Source organism: Bufo bufo, chromosome 1 (assembly GCF_905171765.1).
Source record: "Bufo bufo chromosome 1, aBufBuf1.1, whole genome shotgun sequence".
Taxonomy (NCBI): domain Eukaryota; kingdom Metazoa; phylum Chordata; class Amphibia; order Anura; family Bufonidae; genus Bufo; species Bufo bufo.
The window spans coordinates 386,964,906-386,992,676 of record NC_053389.1 but is presented as its reverse complement, the minus strand read 5'-3'; the positions used below and the strand labels follow the sequence as shown (position 1 = coordinate 386,992,676).

General features: G+C 48.7%; 1 pseudogene; it reads right to left on the bottom strand.

Moving 5' to 3' along the window:
- Positions 1-21,166: 21,166 nt before the first annotated feature.
- LOC120987361 lies at positions 21,167-21,344 on the bottom strand (annotated as a pseudogene).
- Between the last annotated feature and the right edge of the window lie 6,427 nt (positions 21,345-27,771).

Genomic DNA, 27,771 nt, shown 5'->3' with positions numbered 1-27,771 from the left:
TGCCTACTTGCCTCGCGAGTCCTAATGACAGGGGACAACTGGACGGCAATCCCTAGCTTGGAATAAGTGCAGGGATGACAGACAGACAAACAACAGAACGTGAACGGACCGAGTCAATACCAGGAAAGCTACAAAGTACAAATGGAGCAAGCAGAGAATTGTCAGGAGAAGCCGGGGTCATAAATACCAGGAGAGTCGTGAAGTACCAAAGGAGTCAGCAGAGGATCGTCAGGAGGAGGCCGGGGTCAGAATACCAGGAGAGCAGCAAAGTACACAAGGAGCAGGCAGAGGATCGTCAGGAATTCAGCAGGAGGTAAGTACGCCAGGAAAGACAACATCACAGGTGGAACCTAAATTAACAGGCAACCTGTGGCCAGCAGGCTGCCTGTATTTATAGTGGGGAGTGAGGGTCATGTGACGTGGCCAGCGTCACATGACCGACAGACCAGCCAGTTGAGCACCGAGTGATCAGCTCGGCGCTCAAGGCATACTTAGGAGCAGGGGGCCTCCCAGCTAGCAAAGCCGCCCTGGGAACGAGGTCAAACACAGATCCTCGCTCCTGAAGCTAAGCAGCAGGTCTGCGGCTAATGGGAGACCGAGTGCACCTTCGGAACCCCGTTACAGTACCCCCCCTTTTACGAGGGGCCACCGGACCCAAGACTTCAGGCGATGGCCTTTCAGGGTGTTCTAAATGAAATTTTCGAACAAGTCTAGGAGCATGAACCTCCCTGGCAGGTACCCAAGATCTCTCTTCAGGTCCATACCCCTTCCAGTGAATCAGGTACTGCAAGGAATTACCTTCCTGACATCCACTATTTTAGATACCACATTCTCGACAGCATCATTAACAAGAACCGGCAGAGGCGAGGCTTTCGATGGTACTACCGGTTCAAAATATTTTTTAAGCAGAGATTTATGGAACACATTATGAATGTGGAATGACTCGGGCAGCTCCAACCTAAATGAAACCGGGTTAATCACCTCCATGATCTTATATGGTCCAATAAAACGAGGAGCAAAGTTTTTAGAATCTACCTTAAGAGAGAGATTCTTGGAGGACAACCATACCTTATCCCCAATCTGAAAATTCACCCCCCTTGAACGTCTCCTATCGGCCTTGAGTTTCTGAGAACTTTGAGCCTTTTCTAAGTTTGATTGAACCCGGGCCCAAACTGTGCACAGTTCAGAGGAGAGCGTATCCACCTCAGGGTTAGAGGAGGAGACGGATGACCCAGAATGAAAACGGGGATGGAAACCATGTTTACAAAAGAAAGGTGAAACCCCAGCAGAAGAATTGACACGGTTATTCAAAGCAAATTCAGCCAATGGAAGAAATTTCACCCATAATTGCTGGTCATCAGCAACATACAACCTCAAGAATTGTTCCACAGACTGATTAAGTCGTTCAGTCTGCCCATTACTCTCAGGGTGGTAGGCAGAAGAAAAAGACAATAAAATTTTACATTTTTGACAGAAGGCCCTCCAGAATTTGGACTCAAACTGCACACCCCTGTCAGAAACAATATTTTCCGGGATACCATGCAATCGAACAATTTCTTTCACAAAAATAGACGCCAGGGTTTTGGCATTCGGGAGTTTAGACAGGGGAATAAAATGGACCATCTTGCTAAACCTATCGACCACTACCCAAACTACAGTCTTACCCTCCGCCGGCGGTAGGTCAGTTATAAAGTCCATCGAGATATGGGACCAGGGTCTACTGGGAATGGGTAGGGGTCGTAGGTTACCAGCAGGGCGAGTCACGTAGGACTTGACATCCCTAGTTAGAGTGGGCCACCAATAAGATCTAGAAACCAGATCCTTAGTGCCCTCAACACCCAGATATCCACAAAAGGCAGAATCGTGACACTCACCCAACAGCTGGAGACAAAATTGTACGGGAACAAACAACTTATCTGTTGGGGTGGATACCGGTGCCAGATGTTGTTCAGACCTAATGCGAGCCGGGATATCCTGGGTTAGAGCTGCTATGAAGATGTCACGACTGTGACTGATCCAGACAGGTCTGGGAGGAGAAGGTCACAGCGACTTGCTACTCGCGATAGCTTGTGAGTTTGCTCCGTGGTTCAGGGTATGTCATCTGGGTTTTGCCTTGTGAACCTTTTTGTCCTGACTGGGAGTTTGTAGGCATCCTCCTCAGGTGAGTCCTGTCTGCCACTCCCAGCTACTATATTAGTTTCACTTTCACTTGCAGTCATTGCCAGATATAGTCCTTACTTCCCATGCTACTCTGACCTTGGAAGGAGATCGTTTGATGGTGTTGCTGTGGAGCTCTTGTCCGGCGTGGACTGTCGTGTTTGGGATCGCCTTCTCTGCTCGTGACTGGATAAGTATTTCTCTGCTGTTGTTTGTTTGTTGCTGTCTTCCCCTGTTGTTTTCCTAGACGTGAGTGATGGTGACTAGCGCTCCCATCGGCCTTTCCCCAGTCCAGTCTTGTTAGGTCGACTGAGGGTTTAGGCATCCTGCTCGCCGCACGGGTTCACACCCCGTCTAGGGTATCAGGGCAGACAGGTGCCAGCTTAGGGTTAGTCAGGGGTGGCCATTCTATTTCCCATCCGTAGATAAGGGTCCCCCTGCCCCTCCGTCAGGTGCGACACGACTGCTGCTGGGATAACGGTCGTGACAGTATATCTGGCCTTTAAAAAAAAAAAAAAAAAAAAGTGACATTTCTTTTTTTTTTTGCTTGCTGTTTTGCTTTGTATTTTGTCTGTTCCACTATGGATCCGGTTTCGGTTTTGGCGAAACAATTACAGGGGTTATACCTTGAAGTGGCAGGATTAAAAGCAACAGTGCTGCAGCAGCAATCCTTGGGTTCCACCGTTGCTACGGGAAACCAAGGTACTCCTGAGCCAAAAGTGGCTTTACCTGATAGGTTCTCTGGAGGGAGAGACCAATTTGTAACCTTCAGAGAAGCTTGCAAATTGTTCTTCAGGTTACGCCCTAGATCCTCCGGCGGTGAGGAACAACGGGTGGGCATTGTAATTTCTCTCCTGCAAGGAGATCCGCAGGCTTGTGCTTTCTCCCTACCATCAGACTCTCCGGCCTTACGATCAGTGGAGGAGTTTTTTGAAGCCCTGGGTCTCGTATATGATGACCCGGACAGGGTCTCACTGGCTGAGTCTAAGCTACGTAGACTTCGGCAAGAGAACCGGTCTGCTGAACTATATTGTTCCGAATTCCGTAGGTGGGCTACTGATACGTTATGGAACGACTCGGCCCTTAGGAGTCAGTTCTGCCAGGGGTTGTCTGAAAAATTAAAAGACGCGCTGGCGGTATACGAGGTCCCTGGGTCTCTTGAGGCTGCTATGTCTCTGTCCATAAGAATCGACAGACGACTCAGGGAGAGACTATAAAATTTTACGGATGCCTCTATAGGGCAGGGATCGGTCTGTTATGGTCCAGTCGAACCAATGCAAATAGGGGGCGCCACTAGACGGGTGAATCCTCCTAAGTTCCGCCGTAGGTCAGAGGTTTGTTTTCGTTGTGGGGGGAGGGGTCATTTTGTAAAGGTTTGTCCCTCAGAACCCAAGAGACCACAAACAAAGGAGCCGCCGGAAAACTAGAGTCCCCAGATTGTGCGGAGAAGAACAGTCTGGGCGTATTCGTTTCCTCCTTGCGCATGTCTCAGTTTTTGCTGTCCACTACCGTTGAGGCGGGCAATAAGACCTGTTGAGATCTGTTCCGTCTTTTTGGACAGTGGGGCGGGGGTCAACTTGGTGGATTCACGGTTTGCTCAGGCTCTGGGTTTTACTCCGGAACCGGTATGCAGAACTATTCCTGTGTTTGCCATCGACTCCTCCCCTCTTACTCAGAGAGAGTTAACTCAGATCATCCATAATATCCATCTGCAGGTAGGGGACCTCCATAAAGAGCATATCTCTTGTTATGTCCTGGACGGTCTTCTGGCTCCTATGGTATTGGGGCTTCCCTGGCTGGTGACTCACAATCCAGTGGTGGATTGGCAGGCCGGGGAGATTGTGGAGTGGAGTGAACATTGTAAGGACAACTGCTTGAGTAGTAGGTGCTCTACACTCTCTGTAACATCTTTACCTGCCTTTCTGTCAGATTTTATGGATGTGTTCTCTGAGAAGGGTTGTCAGGGGTTACCACCTCATCGTCCATATGATTGCCCGATTAATCTATTACCTGGGGCAAAACTACCTAAAACCCGGTTATACAATCTTTCCGGCCCGGAGAGGAAGGCTATGAAAGATTATATTTCGGAGAGTTTGGCTAAGGGACACATCAGACCCTCTTCTTCACCTGTGGCTGCAGGGTTCTTTTTCGTTAAAAAGAAAGATGGGGTCCTACGTCCTTGCCTGGATTTCCGGGAATTAAACCGGATAACTATCTGAGATCCCTATCCTCTTCCTCTCATTCCCGACCTCTTTAATCAGGTTGCTGGTGCTAAATGGTTCTCCAAGATGGATCTCAGAGGAGCCTATAACCTGGTTCGCATCAAAGAGGGGGATGAGTGGAAGACGGCTTTTAATACTACGGAAGGGCATTATGAAAATCTGGTCATGCTATTTGGTCTTACTAATGCGCCTGCGGTATTCCAACATTTTGTCAACAATATTTTTAGTCACCTTATCGGGAGATTTGTTGTGATATATCTTGATGACATCCTGGTCTATTCCCCGGATCTGGATACACATAAGATCCATGTGAGACAAGTGCTGCAGATATTAAGGGCCAACAAATTGTTTGCTAAGTTAGAAAAATGTGTGTTCGCCGTAAAGGAACTGCCATTTCTGGGGTATGTGTTGTCAGATTCAGGTTTCCGCATGGATCCAGAGAAAGTCCGGGCGATTATAGACTGGGATCTGCCTGAGAACCTGAAGGCATTGCAACGCTTCCTGGGGTTTGCCAATTTTTATAGAAAGTTTATAAAGAACTTTTCCTTGGTGGTCAAACCACTGACAGACATGACCCGAAAGGGATCCGATTTTTCCAAATGGTCACATGCAGCCAAAACTGCCTTTGCATCTCTGAAGGAGAGATTCACCTCGGCCCCTATTCTCGTACAGCCAGATGTCTCGCTTCCTTTTATTGTAGAGGTTGACGCATCAGAGGTGGGGGTGGGAGCGGTACTATATCAGGGCCCGTCCCCTGGTGAATGGCGTCCGTGTGCTTTCTTTTCTAGAAATTGTCTACTGCAGAAAGGAACTATGATATTGGCAACAGGGAACTTTTGGCTATTAACTTGGCTTTTGAGGAGTGGCGTCATTTTTTGGAGGGGGCGGTTCATCCCGTCATGGTGATTACTGATCACAAAAACTTATTATATCTGGAGTCTGCTAAACGTCTCACCCCTAGACAGGCTCGGTGGTCGTTATTTTTTACTAGGTTTAATTTTGTAATAACCTATCGCCCAGGGGCAAAAAATACTAAGGCGGATGTGTTGTCTCGAAGTTTTCCTGGAGGGGGTGATGTTGAGGTACCAGAGCCCATTTTGCAAAAGGGGGTGGTGGTCTCTGCATTACACTCAGGTTTGGAGGGGAGAGTGTTGGAAGCTCAGGGGGACGCCCCGGCCTCCTGCCCCTCGGGTAAACTGTTTGTGCCAGAAATTTTACGACTGGAGATACTAAAAGAACACCATAACTCCACACTGGCAGGACACCCAGGTAGTAGGGCAACCTCTGAGTTAGTGTCTCGTCGGTTCTGGTGGCCTAAATGGCACCAGGAGGTGTTGAATTTTGTGTCTGCATGTGCTACCTGTGCTCGTTCTAAGGTAGATCATACTCGTCCGGCAGGGCGTCTTTTACCTCTGGCCATTCCCAACAGGCCTTGGACGCACCTGTCAATGGATTTCATTACGGATCTACCAGTATCAGCGGGGAAGACTGTTATTCTTGTAGTTGTTGACAGATTCAGTAAAATGGTGCACTTTATTGCTCTTGCAGCATTGCCTAATGCTAACACACTGGCTCAGGTTTTTATTGACCACATTGTGAAGCTTCACGGGGTCCCTTCCGATATTGTTTCAGATCGTGGTACCCAATTCGTTTCTAAATTTTGGAAAGCTTTTTGTTCTCGTTTAGGGGTTAATCTGTCGTTTTCTCCATCTTTCCATCCACAGTCCAACGGTCAGACTGAACGTACCAATCAAAACCTAGAGACATATTTGAGATGCTTTGTTTCCGAAAATCAGGAGGAATGGTCATCTTATTTACCGTTAGCCGAGTTTGCTATTAATAATCGTCGTCAAGAATCCACCGATAAGTCACCATTTTTTGGTGCGTATGATTTCCATCCTCAGTTTTGTACGTTTAGTGAGGGGGGGCCATCTGGGATTCCCGCGGAGAAACAATTTGCGTCTTCACTTTCTTCAGTGTGGCAGAGTGTGCAAGAAAGTTTGAAGAGAATTGGTGGTAGATACAAACGTGCGGCTGATAGGAAGCGCTCTGAAGGTCCGGACCTTGGGGTGAATGACTTGGTGTGGTTGTCTACCAGAAATATCAAGTTGAAGGTTCCCTCGTGGAAATTAGGTCCGAGATTTATTGGTCCTTATAGGGTAATTAAGATCATTAACCCAGTGGCTTTTCGTCTGGAGCTACCTCAGACTCTAAGGATCCATAATGTCTTCCACAGATCTCTGCTTAAGAGATATGTGGAACCTCTTGAACCATTGCCACTACCGCCTCCACCGGTAGTTGTTGATTGCAGTCTGGAGTTTCAGGTAGAAAAGATTGTTGATTCACGATATGTTCGCCGCTCTCTTCAGTACCTGGTGCACTGGAAAGGTTATGATTCCGAAGAGAGAATGTGGGTTCCAGCATCAGAGATAAAAGCGGACAGACTGATTCTGGCTTTTCATAGCTCCCATCCGGAGAGGCCTGGTCTTGAGGGTCCAGGGGCCCCTCGTAGAAAGGGGGGTACTGTCACGACTGTGACTGATCCAGACAGGTCTGGGAGGAGAAGGTCGCAGCGACTTGCTACTCGCGATAGCTTGTGAGTTTGCTCCGTGGTTCAGGGTATGTCATCTGGGTTTTGCCTTGTGAACCTTTTTGTCCTGATTGGGAGTTTGTAGGCATCCTCCTCAGGTGAGTCCTGTCTGCCACTCCCAGCTACTATATTAGTTTCACTTTCACTTGCAGTCATTGCCAGATATAGTACTTACTTTCAGTGCTACTCTGACCTTGGAAGGAGATCGTTTGATGGTGTTGCTGTGGAGCTCTTGTCCGGCGTGGACTGTCGTGTTTGGGATCGCCTTGTCTGCTCGTGACTGGATAAGTCTTTCTCTGCTGTTGTTTGTTTGTTGCTGTCTTCCCCTGTTGTTTTCCTAGACGTGAGTGATGGTGACTAGCGCTCCCATCGGCCTTTCCCCAGTCCAGTCTTGTTAGGGCGACTGAGGGTTTAGGCATCCTGCTCGCCGCACGGGTTCACACCCCATCTAGGGTATCAGGGCAGACAGGTGCCAGTTTAGGGTTAGTCAGGGGTGGCCATTCTATTTCCCATCCGTAGATAAGGGTCCCCCTTCCCCTCCTTCAGGTGCGTCACGACTGCTGCTGGGATAGCGGTCGTGACAGAAGATTTTTGCTGGTAGGATGGATTCAGGTGGTACCTTAGTAGGTTGAAAAGCATGGAAGCTCCGAGATAATGCGTCCGCCTTCACATTTTTACTTCCCGGCCTGAACGTAATGGAAAAATCAAAACGAGTAAAAAACAGATCCCATCTGGCTTGATGGGGATTCAACCTCTTAGAATACTCGAGAAACATAAGGTTTTTATGGTCAGTGACAACAGTTACACAATGCCTTGCCCCCTCCAGAAAATGCCTCCACTCCTCAAATGCCCATTTAATGACCAGCAGCTCCCTATTCCCTATGTCGTAGTTTCTCTCCGTGGGAGAGAATTTCCTGGAGAAGAAAGCACATGGTCTCAGGTTAGTGAGGCTAGCAGGACCTTGTGAAAGGACTTCTCCTGCGCCGTCCTCGGACGCATCCACCTCCACAATAAAAGGTTTCTCCTAATCAGGCTTGATCAGAATGGGAGCGCTACTGAATGCCTTTTTTAATTTTTCAAATGAAGAAATGGCCTCAGTAGACCAATTCTCCAAATCCGCCCCTTTCTTAGTAAGGTCGGTCAACGGTTTAGCAATTAAGGAAAAATTCATAATAAATTTACGATAGTAATTGGCGAAACCTAAGAACCGTTGTAAGGCCTTTAAGGATGAAGGTCTTACCCATTCCTTAATTGCTAGTACCTTACCAGGATCCATCTTGAAGGCGTGAGGAGTCAGAACATGCCCTAGAAACAGAATCTCCTGTACACCAAAGACTTATTTCTCTTGCTTAGCGGATAGGCTGATTCTCCCTCAACACCTCTAATACTTGTTTAACATGAGACACATGGGATTCAAAGTCAGGAGAGAATATCAAAATGTCATCAAGATAGACAATAACAAATTTACCTAAGAACTCCCTAAGAATGTCATTCATGAAGTTTTGGAACACAGATGGGGCATTGCTGAGTCCAAATTGCATCACCTGATATTCAAAGTGTCCTACCGGAGTATTGAACGCCGTCTTCCATTCGTCTCCCTCCTTGATTCGGATTAGATTGTATGCCCCTTTCAGGTCAATTTTGGAAAACCAGGTTGCCCCCAGAACCTGGTTAAATAAATCCGGAATCAATGGGAGGGAGTATCTATTCTGGACAGTGATTTTATTTAATCTCCGGTAATCGATATATGGCCTAAGACCACCATCTTTTTTCTTAACAAAGAAAAACCCCGCCGCCATAGGAGAGACAGAAGGTCTAATATGCCCTTTACCAAGGCTCTCCTTAATATAATCTTCCATGGCCTTGCGTTCGGGCTTAGAAAGATTATAAATTCGCCCCTTAGGAAACTTGGCCCCCTCTACTAGCTCTATAGTACAATCATAAGGTCTATGGGGGGGTAGAACCTCCGGGGTTGGTGATGAGAACACATCAGAATACTCCCTAACAACAGTAGGTAAAGTATCAGACTTTACTGAGACCCCAGCCTGTACCACGGACAAGCACGAGTCACACTTAGGCCCCCATCTCACCAACTCCCCATTGGACCAATCTATAGTGGGGTTATGTAGTCGGAGCCAAGGCAACCCTAATACCACCTCAGCCGGTAGGTTCTTCAGGACTAAAAGGGAACATCTCTCTGAGTGGCACACACCCACGGTTAGAGAAATCTCTGAGGTACATGAGCTCACCGTACCACCAATAAGAGGAGTAGCATCAATAGCCATGACATGGATAGGAGTTGGTAAAGCAAACATTGGAATACCCAATCTTACAGCATACTCAGAGTCAATAAAGCTGGCCGCTGAACCAGAATCAATAAAGGCCTTACCTGGCCATTTATCTACTCCCAGAGAAATCGTAATGCGTACCAAAAGCTTACATTTAGAAAAATCAGGGAGTACCTGGTCTTTAGGTTGCCTTGCCTTAGGAGACTTGACAGAGAGGACCTTCTTAGGACACTGGTTGATTCAATGGTCAGGATCTCCACAGTAAAAGCATTCTCCACGTCTGCGGCGAAGATTCCCTCGGGTCATGCCAACCTGCATGGGTTCCTCGGTGGAGAGCTCAGCATTGTCTCTGGGGTAGGCCTCTGGCTGGACCACCATCTGGGAAGAGAACTGTAGTTCCTGTCGTCTCTCTCTAACCCGTCGGTCAAGTCGGACAACAAGGGTCATCATCTCCTCTAAGGTCTCTGGAAGTTGATAACTGACCAGAAGATCCTTTAAATTATCAGACAGACCCTAACTGAACTGACTCTTCAGGGCTGGTTCGTTCCATCCTGAGGGGACACACCACCCTCTGAATTGGGTGCAATAATCCTCTGCAGTTAGATTGCCCTGAACCAGTGCCTTTAGAGCCGTCTCGGCTACTAGAGCCCTGTCTGGTTCATCATAGAGGGTACCCAGGGCCTGAAAGAACCCCTGCACAGAAGATAAACAACTGGCACCAGCAGGTAAAGAGAACGCCCAGTCCTGGGGATCACCCTGCAGTCAGGAAATGATAATGCCCACGCGTTGACTCTCGGGGCCATAGTACACGGGGCGCAAACGGAAGTAAAGTTTGCAATTCTCCTTAAAAGAGAGAAATTCCTTCCGGTCTCCAGAAAAGGGTTCTGGGAGCTTAATCTGGGGTTCAAAATGCGGACTGGAGGCCTGAGGAGTGGAAGAACCTTGCCCTAACTCAAAAGAACTGAGTTTTTTCCCTAACTCCTGTACCATCTGCGTCATATTAGAGACATGGTCATACAGGGTCACCAGAGGATTCATTATACAGTGGTTATTGGGCCTGTTAATCTGTAACGGTCGCGTACACACACACACACAGGGGGGAGGGAAGTGACCACTGCGCTCCACCCTTACCCCTGGCCCTGCCTACTTGCCTCGCGAGTCCTAATGACAGGGGACAACTGGACGGCAATCCCTAGCTTGGAATAAGTGCAGGGATGACAGACAGATAAACAACAGAACGTGAACGGACCGAGTCAATACCAGGAAAGCTACAAAGCACAAATGGAGCAAGCAGAGAATTATCAGGAGAAGCCGGGGTCATATATACCAGGAGAGTCGTGAAGTACCAAAGGAGTCAGCAGAGGATCGTCAGGAGGAGGCCGGGGTCAGAATACCAGGAGAGCAGCAAAGTACACAAGGAGCAGGCAGAGGATCGTCAGGAATTCAGCAGGAGGTAAGTACACCAGGAAAGACAACATCACAGGTGGAACCTAAATTAACAGGCAACCTGTGGCCAGCAGGCTGCCTGTATTTATAGTGGGGAGTGAGGGTCATGTGACAAGGCCAGCGTCACATGACCAACACACCAACCAGTCGAGCACCGAGTGATCAGCTCAGCGCTCAAGGCAGACTTAGGAGCAGGGGGCCTCCCAGCTAGCAAAGCCGCCCTGGGAACGAGGTCAAACACAGATCCTCGCTCCTGAAGCTAAGCAGCAGGTCTGCGGCTAATGGGAGACCGAGTGCACTTTCGGAACCCCGTTACAGGTACTATGGGGAAGGGGGAGAGGAGTACTATGGAGTCATCTACGTGGGGCACTAAGAAGGGGTATACTTGCAAATTATGGGGGACACTGAGGGCATATACTGGGGCACGATATATGGGGCATTTTATACTGATACATTATGGGGGCACTAGGAGGAAGGGGGGAGAGGAGCACTATGGGGGCACTATATAGGGGTATTTTATACTGGCACATTATGGGGGCACTATGGGGACATTAGCTCAACTGGGGGCATTACAAGGGGGTATTTTTTGCATTGTCACATGGGGTGGGGTTATTTGTCACATTGGGTGGGGTTATTTCTACTGGGGGGGCATTATGGTGGGCTTTATTAATCCCCCATGGTATGACCCCCAAGTAGCAGCACCAGCCTCTCTCTGCTCTGCTATCCCTCTGCCCCTTCTCCAAATCCTTATTATGAAATCTTTCTCATTAGGATAAAGCACAACATCAGCTCCACCGAGTCCCCGGCCAAAGTGTTGAAGTGGCGTCTGAGATCCCCAAGGGCCAAGCCAAGTTACTGTAAGTTTTCTTGTGAAATATGTTTATGTTATACACATATAGCATACACTGTGCCACACAATGTACAGTATACCTCTACACTGTGTAGTCTGTTCTATAAGCACCCTTGTTCTGTGGCGGCGGACAGAAAATAATCTGGAAGTGCCCCTCCCGAGACTAGGCTCTGGATCCGCCACAGTTTAGAAATGTCAAATGTACACTCCTGTGAGAGGCGGGGAGGGAGATCTGTGGATGACACTGTTATGGAGGGGGAAATGGGGATGACACTGTCATGGGGTGGAACTGTGGATGACACATATAGCATAAGATGCTATATACGGTATGTGGCATCCACAGATCCCCCCCATAGCAGTGTCATCCACAGATCCCCCTCCCTATAAAAGTGTCATCCACAGGCAGCTAGGACATGTTGAAATCTGAGTGATTTAATTTTTTTTAAACCACAGACAGCAGGACTTTTCTTCCCTGTTGCGGTTTTAGGTATTGGGTAAAGTATCGCAGCATTTCTAAGCGTACTTGTGTAAATGTATCGATGTTATAGCTACTTTTGTCCTGGCCCCCAGTGTGCCCCCCCAAAATTTGAAAGCTAGAGACGCCACTGGTGGCAACTGGCAAGGTTGAATGCTGGAGGCTGGCTGGGCTCAGTGTGGGCTCTGGCTGGCTGAATGAGTGCTGCTCCTGGGCCTGGCTCAGGCTAGCAGAAATGTATGGCAGAGAGAGAGAGAGAACGAGGCGAGGTGGTGTGAGTGACTGTAGTATAGAGTCAGACTACTGGGCAAGTGGGCAGTGGCAGACTAGCAGTGGCTTCCACGCTCCTCTGTTCTCAACTTCCTGCCGGACCTGCAGCGCTGATAACTTTGTGACGTCATGGAAGCGCGCAGTGTGTAAGTATGCTGCCAGGCCCTGCCCCCTGCCATTGGTACTTTAAGTGAGCATGCCTGAGCCAGACCCGCCGTCTCATCATTCATAACAACAAAAAAGGGGGGACTTCTGGCCATCCATCCTGGCCTTGTGCTGGACCAGGAGTCTAATAACCGGACGTCTGGTCACCTTTCAGAGCAGCAGTGGCTGTAATCTGACTAAAATGGCTGCTGCTGGCATCAGTGAGTCTCTCTGCCACAGCAGAGAGACCTCATATCAGCCAACTCAGCCCCCATCAGACCTCAGATCAGCCCAAAGACCCCCATCAGACCACAGATCAGCCCAAAGACCCCCAGTCAGCCTTTATCAGACCTCAAATCAGCCTACAGACCCCCACTCAGCCCCCATCAAACCTCAGATCAGCCCAAAGACCCCCATCATCATAAGACCCCCACTCAGCCCCCATCAGACCTCAGATCAGCCCAAAGACCCCCACTCAGCCCCCATCAGACCTCAGATCAGCCCAAAGACCCCATCATCATCAGACCCCCACTCAGCCCCCATCAGAACTCAGATTAGCCCAAGGACCCCCAGGTCCCCCAGTCAGCCCCCATCAGACCTCAGATCAGCCCAAAAACCCTCATGAGACCCCCACTGAGCCCCATTAGACCTCAGATCAGCCCAAAGACCCCCAGTCAGCCCCCATCAGACCTCATATCAGCCCAAAGACCCGCACTCAGCCCCCATAAGACCTCAGATCAGCCCAAAGACCCCCATGAGACCCCCACTAAGCCCCCATCAGACCTCAGATCAGCCCAAAGACCCCCATGAGACCCCCACTAAGCCCCCATCAGACCTCAGATCAGCCCAAAGACCTCCACTCAGACCCCATCGGCTCACATCAATCAACGGCGGCAGCGGGGCTACTCTTTCTCTTCGGGCCTCTGGCAGAAGTCACGCTCCGCATCTCTGTCTGTCTTCCCAGCCCGCGCTGAACTGTTACCTGACAGCGTGCAGTCAGGTCATAGTGCGTGCACTATGTCCTGACGCTGTACGCGCTCAGGACAGTGAAGCGTCGGCCGGGGAGGGGAGGGTAAGTATATTAATGTGCGGGCACAGGGAGCACTGGGGGCGGGCACGAGGAGCACTGGGCCGGAGTGCCGGTATTGGTCGCAACAGCGACCCCTGCGACCCCTGTATGTACGCCACTGCGAGCAACATCCCTTCATAGGTGCCCTAACTATCCAATCCTAGACTTTGCCCTCTCCCCAGCAACAATGGCTATTCCTCGATATGGAAATTCCGGGATGCTAACATTTGACAGCAAATAGAGTGGTTCGACGGGTTCAGCTGAACTTCACAAAAAAGTTCGAGTTCGGGACCCGAACTTGACCCGAACTTGACCCCAAACCCGAACCCCATTGAAGTCAATGGAGACCCGAACTTCTGAGCACTAAAATGGCTGTAAAAATGTCATGGAAAGGGCTAGAGGGCTGCTAATGTCATCAAAATGTGGTTAAGAGCATGGCAAGTACTCTGCAAACAAATGTGGATAGGGAAATGACTTTAAATAACATAAAATAAGTAAAAATAAAAAAATATTAATCTTGATCTAGGAGGACGAGGTCCGTATGGAGTAGGAGGTTGAGGAGGCGGTGGATGTGGCATTGTAGGTGGAAGAGGCGGTGGAGGAGGAGGAGGTAGCCTACACTGCTTTTTGGTTTAAAATTAATTTTTAGTTTTTTAAATTAGGGTACACCCCAAAACATTGGGAAATATAACCCTCCAGTCGTGCTAAACACACGTTCAGACTAGAGATGTCCCGAACTATTCGCCGGCGAACAGTTCCCGGCGAACATCGCTTGTTCGCGTTCGCCGCGGCGGGGCGAACATATGCGATGTTCGGTCCGCTACCTGTTCGTCATCATTGAGCAAACTTTGACCCTGTACCTCACAGTCAGCAGACACATTCCAGCCAATCAGCAGCAACCCTCCCTCCCATACCCTCCCACCTCCTGGACAGCATCCATTTTAGATTCATTCGGAAGCTGCAGTCTTAGTGAGAGGAGGGACAGTGTAGCTGCTGCTGATTTAATAGGGAAATCGATAGCTAGGGCAGTGTTCTGTGTCCACTACAGTCCTGAAAGACTCATCTGATCTCTACAGCATCCTGACAGCACCCTAAAAAGCCATTTTTAGGGCTAGTACATCAGTCTGCATTTTTTTTCCCCTCTGTAATCTAATTGCAGTTGCCTGCCAGCGTGTGTGTCAGGCTCATAGCGTATACTGTGCCCACTTGCCCAGTGCCACCACTCATATCTGGTGTCACAGTAGATTACATTTAAAGAATAAAAAGTTTTTTGACTGTAATAGAATAGCAGTCAGTTGCCTGCAAGCGTGTGTGTTTCAGGCCCTGCCAGTGCACAGTGTCACACCAGTGCAACTCATATCTGGTGTCACAGTAGATTACATTTTTAAAAAAATAATAATTTTTGACTGTAATAGAATAGCAGTCAGTTGCCTGCAAGCGTGTGTGTTTCAGGCCCTGCCAGTGCACAGTGTCGCACCAGTGCATCTCATATCTGGTGTCACAGTAGATTACATAAAAATAAAAAAAACTATTTTGACTGTAATAGAATAGCAGTCAGTTGCCTGCAAGCGTGTGTGTTTCAGGCCCTGCCAGTGCACAGTGTCACACCAGTGCAACTCATATCTGGTGTCACAGTAGATTACATAAAAATAAAAAAAACTATTTTGACTGTAATAGAATAGCAGTCAGTTGCCTGCAAGCGTGTGTGTTTCAGGCCCTGCCAGTGCACAGTGTCACACCAGTGCAACTCATATCTGGTGTCACAGTAGATTACATTTTTAAAAAAATAATAATTTTTGACTGTAATAGAATAGCAGTCAGTTGCCTGCAAGCGTGTGTGTTTCAGGCCCTGCCAGTGCACAGTGTCGCACCAGTGCATCTCATATCTGGTGTCACAGTAGATTACATAAAAATAAAAAAAACTATTTTGACTGTAATAGAATAGCAGTCAGTTGCCTGCAAGCGTGTGTGTTTCAGGCCCTGCCAGTGCACAGTGTCACACCAGTGCAACTCATATCTGGTGTCACAGTAGATTACATAAAAATAAAAAAAACTATTTTGACTGTAATAGAATAGCAGTCAGTTGCCTGCAAGCGTGTGTGTTTCAGGCCCTGCCAGTGCACAGTGTCACACCAGTGCAACTCATATCTGGTGTCACAGTAGATTACATTTTTAAAAAAATAATAATTTTTGACTGTAATAGAATAGCAGTCAGTTGCCTGCAAGCGTGTGTGTTTCAGGCCCTGCCAGTGCACAGTGTCGCACCAGTGCATCTCATATCTGGTGTCACAGTAGATTACATAAAAATAAAAAAAACTATTTTGACTGTAATAGAATAGCAGTCAGTTGCCTGCAAGCGTGTGTGTTTCAGGCCCTGCCAGTGCACAGTGTCACACCAGTGCAACTCATATCTGGTGTCACAGTAGATTACATAAAAATAAAAAAAACTATTTTGACTGTAATAGAATAGCAGTCAGTTGCCTGCAAGCGTGTGTGTTTCAGGCCCTGCCAGTGCACAGTGTCACACCAGTGCAACTCATATCTGGTGTCACAGTAGATTACATTTAAAAAAAATAATAATAATTTGACTGTAATAGAATAGCAGTCAGTTGCCTGCAAGCGTGTGTGTTTCAGGCCCTGCCAGTGCACAGTGTCACACCAGTGCAACTCATATCTGGTGTCACAGTAGATTACATTTAAAAAAAATAATAATAATTTGACTGTAATAGAATAGCAGTCAGTTGCCTGCAAGTGTGTGTGTTTCAGGCCCTGCCAGTGCACAGTGTCACACCAGTGCAACTCATATTTGGTGTCACAGTAGATTACATAAAAAAATTTAAGAATTAAAATATATTTTTTTGACTGTAATAGAATAGCAGTCAGTTGCCTGAAAGCGTGTGTGTTTCAGGCCCTGCCAGTGCACAGTGTCACACCAGTGCAACTCATATCTGGTGTCACAGTAGATTACATTTTAAAAACAAAAACAAATTTTGACTGTAATATAATAGCAGTCAGTTGCCTGCAAGCGTGTGTATTTCAGGCCGTGCCAGTGCACAGTGTCACACCAGTGCAACTCATATCTGGTGTCACAGTAGATTACATTTAAAAAAACAAAAACAATTTTGACTGTAATAGAATAGCAGTCAGTTGCCTGCAAGCATGTGTGTTTCAGGCCCTGCCAGTGCACAGTGTCACACCAGTGCAACTCATATCTGGTGTCACAGTAGATTACATTTAAAAAAAACTACAATTTTGACTGTAATAGATTGAATAGCAGTTAGTTGCCTGCAAGCGTGTGTGTCAGGCCTACAGCGTCTACTGTGCCAACTTTTGCCAGTGCACGTACCCTGAACTCGAAAAGTTCTGAGGACATAGTTGACTGGCTAACACAGGACACCCAATCTTCTACAGCTTCCACTCGGAACCTTGACGCACCATCCTCCTCCAGCTCAGCTTCGGGCACCTCTTAAGTTACCACTCGCTCGCCTGCCGCGACCACCAACACTAGCACCACAGCTGCTTCACTTGATCTGTCAGAGGAGTTATTTACACATCAGTTGGAAGAAATGAGTGATGCGCAACCATTATTGCCAGAGGACGTAGATAACAGGGATATGTCTCAGTCAGGCAGCATTACACACATGGACGTACGGTGTGATGATGATGATGTTGTACCCGCTGCTGCTTCCTTTGCTGAGTTGTCAGATACAAGTGAAGCGGTTGATGATGACGATGTGTCCGTGGATGTCACGTGGGTGCCCGCTCGAAGAGAAGAAGAACAGGGGGAAAGTTCAGATGTGGAGACAGAGAGGAGGAGGAGACGAGTTGGAAGCAGGGGGAGGTTGTCGCAAGGAGCTAGTGGCACAGTCAGACAGCATGCATCGGCACCCGGGGTCAGCCAGACAGCACGCCAATCAACGCATGCTGTTGCCACCACCAGAATGCCGTTATTGTAGAGCTCAGCAGTGTGGCATTTTTTTGTATGTCTGCCTCTGACAACAGCGATGCCATTTGCAACCTGTGCCAAAAGAAACTGAGTCGTGGGAAGTCCAACACCCACCTAGGTACAACTGCTTTGCAAAGGCACATGATCTCAAATCACAAACGCCTATGGGATCAACACATGAGTACAAGCAGCACACAAAATCAAAGCCGCCATCCTCCTCCTGGTCGAGCATCTTCAGCCACGTCAACCACTGCTGTCCTCCTTGCCCCCTCTCAACCATCCGCCACTCCGTCTCTCGCCTTGAGCAGTTCCTGCTCATCTGCCCACAGTCAGGTGTCTGTCAAGGACATGTTTGAGCGTAAGAAGCCAATGTCACAGACTCACCCCCTTGCCCGGCGTCTGACATCTGGCTTGTCGGAACTCTTAGCCCGCCAGCTTTTACCATACAAGCTGGTGGAGTCTGAGGCCTATAAAAAAATTTTTAGCTATTGGGACACCGCAGTGGAAGGTCCCCGGCCAAATTTTTTTTTCACAAAAGGCAATCCCCAACCTGTACTCGATTGTGCAAAAGGAAGTCATGGCATGTCTGGCACACAGTGTTGGGGCAAGGGTCCATCTGACCCCTGATACCTGGTCTGCAAAGCACGGTCAGGGCAGGTATATCACCTACACTGCGCATTGGGTAAACCTGCTGACGGCTGCCAAGCATGTAATGCGTGGCTCTGCAGAGGAGTTGGTGACACCGCCACGACTTGCAGGCAGGCCTGCTGCCACCTTCTCTACTCCTCCTACTCCATCCTCTTCGATAACCTCCTCGGCTGAGTCCTCTTCTGCTGCTGCGTCTTGCTCCACATCAACTGCACCCCCCCAGCTCCCCAGGGGCTATTCCACATCCCGGATACGACAGTGTCACGCCGTCTTGGGGTTGACTTGCCTAAAAGCAGAGAGTCACACCGGACCAGCACTCCTGTCCGCCCTGAACAACAGGTGGATCAGTGGCTGACTCTGCACCAACTGGAGATTGGCAAAGTGGTGTGTGACAATGGAAGCAAGTTGTTGGCAGCATTGAATTTGGGCAAGTTGACACATGTGCCGTGCATGGCACATGTGTTGAATCTGATTGTACAACGCTTTGTGCATAAGTACCCAGGCTTACAGGACATCCTCAAGCAGGCCAGGAAGGTGTGTGGCCATTTCAGGCGTTCCTACACGGCCATGGCACACTTTTCAGATATCCAGCAGCGAAACAACATGCCAGTGAGGCGCTTGATTTGCGACAGCCCGACACGTTGGAATTCAACACTCCTAATGTTTGACCGCCTGATCCAACAAGAAAAAGCCGTCAATGAGTATTTGTATAACCGGGGTGCTAGGACAGCCTCTGCAGAGCTGGGAATTTTTTTGCCACGTTACTGGACGCTCATGCGCAATGCCTGTAGGCTCATGCGTCCTTTTGAGGAGGTGACAAACCTAGTCAGTCGCACCGAAGGCACCATCAGCGACATCATCCCATTTGTTTTCTTCCTGGAGCGTGCCCTGCGAAGAGTGCTTGATCAGGCCGTAGATGAGCGTGAAGAGGAAGAGGAAGAGTTGTGGTCACCATCACCACCAGAAACAGCATTATCAGCATTGCTTGCTGGACCTGCGGCAACGCTGGAAGAGGAGTCTGAGGAAGAGGAGTCAGAGGAGGAACGTGGCTTTGAGGAGGAGGAGGAAGACCAACCACAGCAGGCATCCCAGGGTGCTTGTTGTCACCTATCTGGTACCCGTGGTGTTGTACGTGGCTGGGGGGAAGAACACACTTTCAGTGAGATCAGTGAGGACGAGGAACGGGACATGAGTAGCTCGGCATCCAACCTTGTACAAATGGGGTCTTTCATGCTGTCGTGCCTGTTGAGGGACCCTCGTATAAAAAGGCTGAAGGAGAATGACCTGTACTGGGTAGCCACGCTACTAGACCCCCGGTATAAGCAGAAAGTGCCTGAAATGTTACTGAATTACCGCAAGTCGGAAAGGATGCAGCAGCAGCAATAAATTAAAAAGTATGCTTTACACAGCGTATAAGGGTGATGTCACAGCACAACGGGAATCTAACAGGGGAAGAGGTGAAAGTAATCCTCCTCCTACCACGACCACGCCAGCAAGGACAGGACGCTTTACAAATGTTTTGTTGATGGAGGACATGCAGAGCTTTTTAAGTCCTACGCATCGCCACAGCCCTTCGGGGTCCACCCTCAGAGAACGACTCGACCGACAGGTAGCAGACTACCTCGCCTTAACTGCACATATCGACACTCTGAGAAGCGATGAACCCCTTGACTACTGGGTGTGCAGGCTTGACCTGTGGCCTGAGCTATCCCAATTTGCAATAGAACTTCTGGCCTGCCCCGCTTCAAGTGTCCTGTCAGAAAGGACCTTCAGTGCAGCAGGAGGTATTGTCACTGAGAAGAGAAGTCGCCTAGGTCAAAAAAGTCTAGATTACCTCACTTTTATTAAGATGAATGAGGCATGGATTCCGAAGGGACTGACAGTGGGCGATATATTTGACTAAAAAAGGCCTGATGAGATGAGCTGCCTTGGGCTAAAAATGGTCCACACGTATGCTGTATTTTATCTCTGCATGCCGGATGACTTGCGTGACTTATCCGCCACCAACTAGGGTTCAAGCCGCAATGTTTTAGTGCACTTTCTGCCTGGAAAACATCAATTTTTCTGGCCGCTGCTATGGCAGCGGCTGCAACAATACCTATTTTTTCAGGCATGTGTGCATGCCTAATTTTTCTGGCTTCTGGTGCTGCACTGTGGCTGCAAAAAAAAAAAAAGGCACATACATGTGTCAATTCCCCTTCGTGATCGTTACCTTGTTGTGGTGAAGGGGCTTGCGTATCACAATGAAGCGACCACCTCTATGTGTGTGTTGGCAATGGCAATGTTGGCACACGCCAGATGATAAGGTCGTTGCTTCATTGTGAACAGACCAAAAGCGATCGGCTGGATAATTTTGCATAGAAAAAACATGAATTTTCTTTGTGATCATCTAAGGTGATCATTAAAGCCTACTAGGCCAACAATGGGCCCACACTGCAGAATCATTGTTTTCTGGGTCCCTTAACTGTCACTGAACTACCTCAGCATCGCCTGCAATCTCCCAAACGTGCGCACGAGCACAGTCATCACTACACCAAGATTGACGCATAGAGGAATAAAATTTATGTCATGAGTGTGTCAACTATTGACAACTCTTTGCAGTTGTCTAAAATCTATTCCATACACGGCCCTGATAGGGGACGTAACAGGGATTAAACTGATAGGAATAGTACTACTTAACAAACCACTCATATCTGGTGGCACAGTACATTGCAAGGCGTACGTGCAGTGCCCCAAATTGGAAGTAGGAGGACCAACCAAGCATCTTTTTCCATCTCCCGGTTCCTAAAATCTATTACATACACCGGCCCCTGATAGGGGATGTAACAGGGTTTAAACTGATAGGAATAGTACTACTTAACACACCACTCATATCTGGTGGCACAGTACATTGCAAGGCGTACGTGCAGTGTCCCAAATTGGAAGTAAGAGGACCGATCAAGCATCTTTTTCCATCTCCCGGTTCCTAAAATCTATTCCATACACGTCCCCTGATAGGGGACGTAACAGGGATTAAACTGATAGGAATAGTACTACTTAAACACGCCACTCATATCTGGTGGCACAGTACATTGCAAGGCGTACGTGCAGTGCCACAAATTGGAAGTAAGAGGACCGACCAAGCATCTTTTTCCATCTCCCGGTTCCTAAAATCTATTCCATACACCGGCCCCTGATAGGGGACAAAACAGAGATTAAACTGTTAAGAACAGATTTTTTTTAATTAAAAAAAAAGAGGACAGCCTCTGCGGAGCTGGGTATTTTGTGGCCTCGTTACTGAACGCTCATGCACAATGGCTGTAGGCTCATGCGTCCTTTTGCGGAGGTGACAAACCTGGTCAGTCAAACCCAAGGCAACATCATCGACCTCATCCCATATGCGTTTTCTCTGGAGCGTGCCCTGCGAAGAGTGCTGGATCAGGCCGTAGATGAGCATGAAGAGGAAGAGTTGTGGTCACCATCACCACCAGAAGCAGCCTTGTCGACGTCGATTGCTGGACCTGCAGCAACGCAGAGAGAGGAGTCTGAAGAAGAGGAGTCAGAGGAGGAAGGTGGCTTTAAGGAGGTGGAAGACCAACCACAGCAGGTGTCCCAGGGGGCTTGTTGTCACCTTTCGGGGACCCTTGGTGTTGTACGTGGCTGGGTGAAGGAAGAGACCTTCAATGATGTCAGTGAGGACAAGGAACGGGACATGGCTAGCTTGGTATCCAACCTTGTGCAAATGGGGAGTTTGCGGTTGTGCAAATGGACTGTTTGCGATTGTTTGCGGTGCGTTAAACGGGGAGTTTGGTCTGTCATAGTTTGGTCTGTCACTGTGAAGCGGGCGTAACCCTTACACTACCTGATCGATACAACATCATACCTGATGTTTTAAAGCACGTTATTCCAAACAATTTAGGAATGTTAGGTGATTTATGCCCTTTATGGATTAAAACCCGACTCTGCGTCAACTACGTAATTTTCCATGGGAGTTTTGCCATGGATCCCCCTCGGGCATGCCACAGTCCAGGTGTTAGTCCCCTTGAAACAACTTTTCCATCACTATTGTGGCCAGAAAGAGTCCCTGTGGGTTTTAAAATTCGCCTGCCTATTGAAGTCTATGGAGGTTCGCCCGTTCGCGAACATTTGCGAAAATTCGCATTCGCCGTTTGCGTACGGAAAATGTTATGTTCGCGACATCTCTAGTTCAGACAATACACTGGCTGCAGCGCAGGCCAGCACCTCCAAAGGGTAATGGGCAAGCTCAGGCCATGTGCCCAATTTGGAGAACCAGAAGTTTAATGTCGCACGTCCCCGTGATGTTCACGATCCAATTTGATATCTGCTCTATCATCTTTCGATGTTCTTTTATGCGCCTACCATTGTGATCACGGGTGGCGCGGAATCAGGGTTCCAGGAAAACCTATTGAGGCGCAAATGTGGGACACATTACAGAAGCCCAAATGTGGGCCAAAAGAGTCAAGCGGAAATGTGGGAAAAGCTATTGAGACGAAAATGTTGGCCAAAAGAGTATAGCGGAAATGTGTGACAAATTATTGAAGTGCAAATGTGGTACAACTTGTTTAAGTTTAAGCATTGAATCAAAGTAGGTGGCGCGCATCAATTAAAGAAGCATTTCAGAAATTTTATTCCCTGTCACCTATGCAGAGCAGGGGTTTATTAACGTCTAAAATTGTATAATGTCAACCCAAGAATGTAACAGAAAAATTACAGAAATTTATTAACCTGTCTACTTGGTAGAGAAGGGGTCTATGACGGAAAAAAATCGTTAATTTCTAACGATAATTTGTTTTCCCTTAGTCCTAACAGCAGCACAGATGGGGTTAACTGCCCCTGTGGACTGGTAGGACCGGCCGAATTTTAATGAGCCCAAGAACCAATAAACGATCTTCAGATCACCCCCCAGCCCACCGTGTTTTTAACAAGCATAATGTATTTAGGGTGGGATATTTGTGTGCTGCTGTTAGGACTAAGGGAAAACAAATTATCGTTAGAAATTAACGATTCTCTTACGTCCTCAACAGCAGCACAGATGGGGAGATAGCAAGAAGAATCCCCTAGGAAGGGTCCTCATGCCTGGCAGAACTAAGAACAGTCTGCCCAAAAGCCGAAAACTCTGCCATCCTAGCATCTATCCTATAATGGGAGATGAAGGTTGACTCAGAGCTCCAGGAGGCCGCCTTACAGATCAACTCTAAGGGGAGGAGTCTTCTCTCCGCAACCGAGGTGGAGACCGCCCTAGTAGAATGGGCCCTCACAAACTCAGGAGGATCTAAGGATTGGGAGACGAAAGCTTCCATAATGGCCTCCTTGATCCAGCGACTAATGGTGGCTTTAGACACTTTACGGCCTTTAGACTTACCGGCAAACAGGATAAGAAGATTCTCATCTATCCTGAACTCACTAGATCTATCCACATAGATCTGGAGGCATCTTGAAATATCCAGCGGGTCTCTAGCTGGAGTATCAGAGGAGGAGGAGGCTGTAAACAAAACTGGTAAAGATATTACCTGATTGATGTTCTGGAAAGTAGGCACCTTAGGCCTGAAGTAAGGTAAAAACTTCAGGAGTACTCTATCCTGTAGAAAAATAATGTACGGGTGAATTGCGGAGAAAGCCTGCAATTCAGAAACTCTTTTGGCTGAAGCTATAGCCAGAAGAAAGACCATCTTTAAAGTCAAAAATTTAAAATTTACCTCCTCCAAGGGCTCGAAGGGGGGAGATGCTAGCCCCCTGAGCACTACTGAAAGATCCCACTGGGGGATAGGTTTCAGTATAGTAGGCTTTAGTCTTTCAGCTCCCTTCAGGAAGCGTTTGATGAGTGGGTCCCGAGAATGTGGCCTGTTGAGACAGGCCGAGATGGCATAAACCTGTACCTTCAAGGTAGCTGGAGATAGGCCTCTATCTAATCCATCCTGAAGAAATTGAAGTATCGCAGGAAGGGGCGGATCTGCAGACGCCACCTGTCTGGAATCACACCATGCCTCGAAGATTCTCATGATCCTGGAGTAGGCCTTCTTTGTAGACTCTGCTCGGGAATGCGACAAAGTTCTCAGGACCGACTCGGAAAGCCCTTCTATGTTGGGAAGGGACTGATCAACCTCCAGGCTGTCAGGTTGAACCTGTGCAGATCTAGGCAGAGGTGAGTGTCCCACAACACCAGGGTCTGCTCCGGGGGGAGTCTCCAGTATTGTCCCCGACTCATCTGAATGAGCTGGGTAAACCAGGATCTTCTGGGCCAAAACGGTATGATGGCTATTACCGAGGCCTGATCCTGACGGATTTTTATCAATACCCTCGGTATCATGGAGAAGGGAGGGAAGATGTAAGCCAGCCTGAACCTCCACGGTATTGACAGAGCATCTATCGCCAGGGGGTTGTCTTCCCTGTAGAGGGAACAGAACCTCATCACCTTGGCGTTGAACCTGGTTGCCATGAGATCCACTTCTGGCATACCCCATCTGTGAACTAGCTGCCTGAAGATCTCCGGATGCAGAGACCACTCCATGGTCGGTAATCCTCGACTTAAGCGGTCCGCTATCATATTGAGGGAGCCTCGAATATGAACGGCAGATAGATGGGAAAGGTTCAGCTCTGCCCACCGAAGAATTACCCCGATCTCTGACAGAAGGGGCAATGATCTTGTGCCTCCCTGTTTGTTTATATAGAGAACTGCAGTCATATTGTCTGACTGGACTTTCACTGCTTTGCCCCGGATCTGAGGCGCAAAGTGAAGGAGGGCTAGCCGGATAGCTCGCATCTCGCGAAGATTGGAGGAAAGATGCCGCTCCAGAGGAGACCAAGATCCCTGAATTGGGGATCCGTCCAGGTGAGCGCCCCAGCCTACAAGGGACGCGTCTGTAGTCAATATGACCCAAGCTGGTTGGGTCATAGACTTCCCTGCTGGTAGCTGAAACCACCATCTGAGGGAATTTAGGGTTTGACCGGACAGGGAGCACAGGGAATCTAGCCCCGCAGGGCTGCCGTTCCATAGGTGTAAGACCTCCGACTGAAGAGGACGGAGGTGCCATAGCGCCCAAGGGACCGCATCCGCAGCCGCTGACATGAGCCCCAGCATCTTCATGAGAGTCCGGATAGAGACTCGACGAGGGACATAAAGGACCTTTGCCAGGTCCTGAATCCGCGCTCTCCTTTCTGGAGTCAACCGGAGGGACATCTCCACAGAGTCGACCACGAATCCTAAGTAATGGATTGAAGTCGATGGGCTCACATTCGACTTCTGCCAGTTGATAATCCAGCCTAGGCGGAAGAGAAAAGAGATTGCGACCTGAAGATGGTGGGTAAGGATCGGAACTGAAGAGGCTATGAAAAGCCAATCGTCCAGATAAGGAATAATAGTCAGTCCTTGGAGTCTCAAAGCTGCCACCACCGAAACCACCACCTTGGTGAAGATAAGGGGGGCAGAAGAGATTCCGAAGGGAAGCACGGTGAACTGAAAGTGCCTGCAAACCCCTGAAATCTGGACCGCGATCCTGAGGAGTTTCCGAGAAGCGGAATGGATCGGAATGTGAAGGTACGCATCCTTGAGGTCCAGAGTAGCCATGACGTCCCCAGGATTGAGGGTATGGCTGACTGACCTTATGGTTTCCATGCGAAACCTTGTTTTCCTTATAAATCGATTGAGGAATCGATGATCATCCGGAGATCTCCTGTCTTCTTGGGAACCAGGAACACTGGTGAATAAATCCCTAGGCCCCTCTCCCCTGCCGGTACCTCCTCTAGGGCTCCTTTGGAAATATAGTCCTGAATGTAAGATTCTAGGACCACCTGTTTGGCAGACCCGAAGTTTCGTGTGGCGATGAATCTCTCTGGGGGGAGAGAGATAAGATCTACCCGGTACCCGGCGGAAACTATGTCCTGGACCCAGGGGTCTGCAATCAACCGGCTCCAAGAGTCTTTGAAATGGGTAAGACGGCCCCCCACGGGAATCTGGGGGAGGGGTATGGGAAAATCTAGAGGAGACACTGCAGGGGCAGCAGGGCTTATCCAAGAGCCTCGAGGAGGCCCATAGTCAGGAGGGTTTTGCCAACCTGGTGGGTTTGCGGATATTTACGAGACGGCCCCCCCCCCAATCTCTGCGCCTAGACTGCTGCCCAGGACGACCTCCACCCTTCTTTTCCTGTCTGGGGCGTCCCCGAAAGGGCTGCTGGGGGAGGCTCTTCCCTTTTTTATCGGAGAGCCCTCCATTATTTTGTCCAATTCGGACCCGAATAACCTATCTGGTTCGAAGGGGAGCCCACAAAGGTTAAACTTGGATGCGTTATGCGCGATCCACAGTTTCAGCCAGAGTGGTCTGCGAGCAGCTGAAACTAGGGCCATAGTTTTGGCGGCCAGCTTCAGCTGCATCTGGGAGGAATCAACTAAAAAGTCCATAGCCAGGTTGGCTGACTTGAAGGCTGCCAGGATGTCGTCTCTTGATACGCTCTGGTCCACATCCGTCTAGATTTGATTAAGCCTAGAGCGTAGATAGGTGGCTACCTCAGTGGCCGCAATGGAAGTAGATGCGGAGGCAGCGGCCGCCGCGTAACCCCTCCTAAGGGTGCACTCTGCCCTCCGGTCTAGAGGGTCCTGCAGGCTAGACCCATCGTCTGCAGGGACTAGAGTGCGCCGGGACAACTTGGCTATAGCCATGTCCACCTTGGGAACGGAACCCCACGATTCCACCAAGGGTTTAGCCATCGGGTACATGAGTCTGAATTTTCTGGTAAGCACTGGACCCTTCTCAGGCTTTTTCCACTCTGTGCGCATCACAGAGAGGAGGGTCTCATCCGCTCTAAAGACACGCTGTGTCCGACCGGCGGGATCGGAGGACTCCCCCATGTCAACATCCTGGTCCCCCGACCTGATGGACTTGAGTAACTTCTGCGTCTTTTCTGGAGGGAAAAAAGCAAGAAGTAGATTCTTCTTCCTCAGAAGAAGAAGACCCCACTGAACAGGGGGTAGGTCTTTCGACCGGTGCGACCACCTCCATGGGAGTCTGAGAGGGACCTGGTAGCCTCTCATTAAGCAGCTGAACTACTCCCTTGATGGAATCATCCACGTATGAGAGAGAAGAGGGGAGGGGACGCCCCCCTCCCCGACGGTACCCCAGACCGAAATCGCCATGATCAGGCCTAAAATAAAGGCACTGAGATCCATAGAAAGCGAGCTAAGCTTAAGGAGGGGAAAAGAACCCCTAAACAATCTTCAGCTCCCAGAGAGGGAGCGACACGCCAGTCCACCTGTCCAGAGGACAGAAAAAAACACGGTGGGCTGGGGGGTGATTTCCTCCCTTTCAGGGAGCTGAAGATCGTTTATTGGTTCTTGGGCTCATTAAAATTCCGCCGGTCCTACCAGTCCACAGGGGCAGTTAACCCCATCTGTGCTGCTGTTGAGGACGTAAGGGAATTGTTTATTGTCACCCAAAAATGTAAAATTAAAATTATTGAAATTTTTAACTGGCCTACTAGGTATAGCAGTGTCACATCACACCCCAAAATTGGTGAATTTGACCCGAAAATGTAACAGACAAATTATAGATTTTTTTTTACCTGTCTACTAGGTATAGCAGTGGTACATCACACCCAAAATTTGGTGAATTTCACCCGAAAATGTAACAGACAAATTATTGATTTTTTTTTACCTGTCTACTCTAGGTATAGCAGT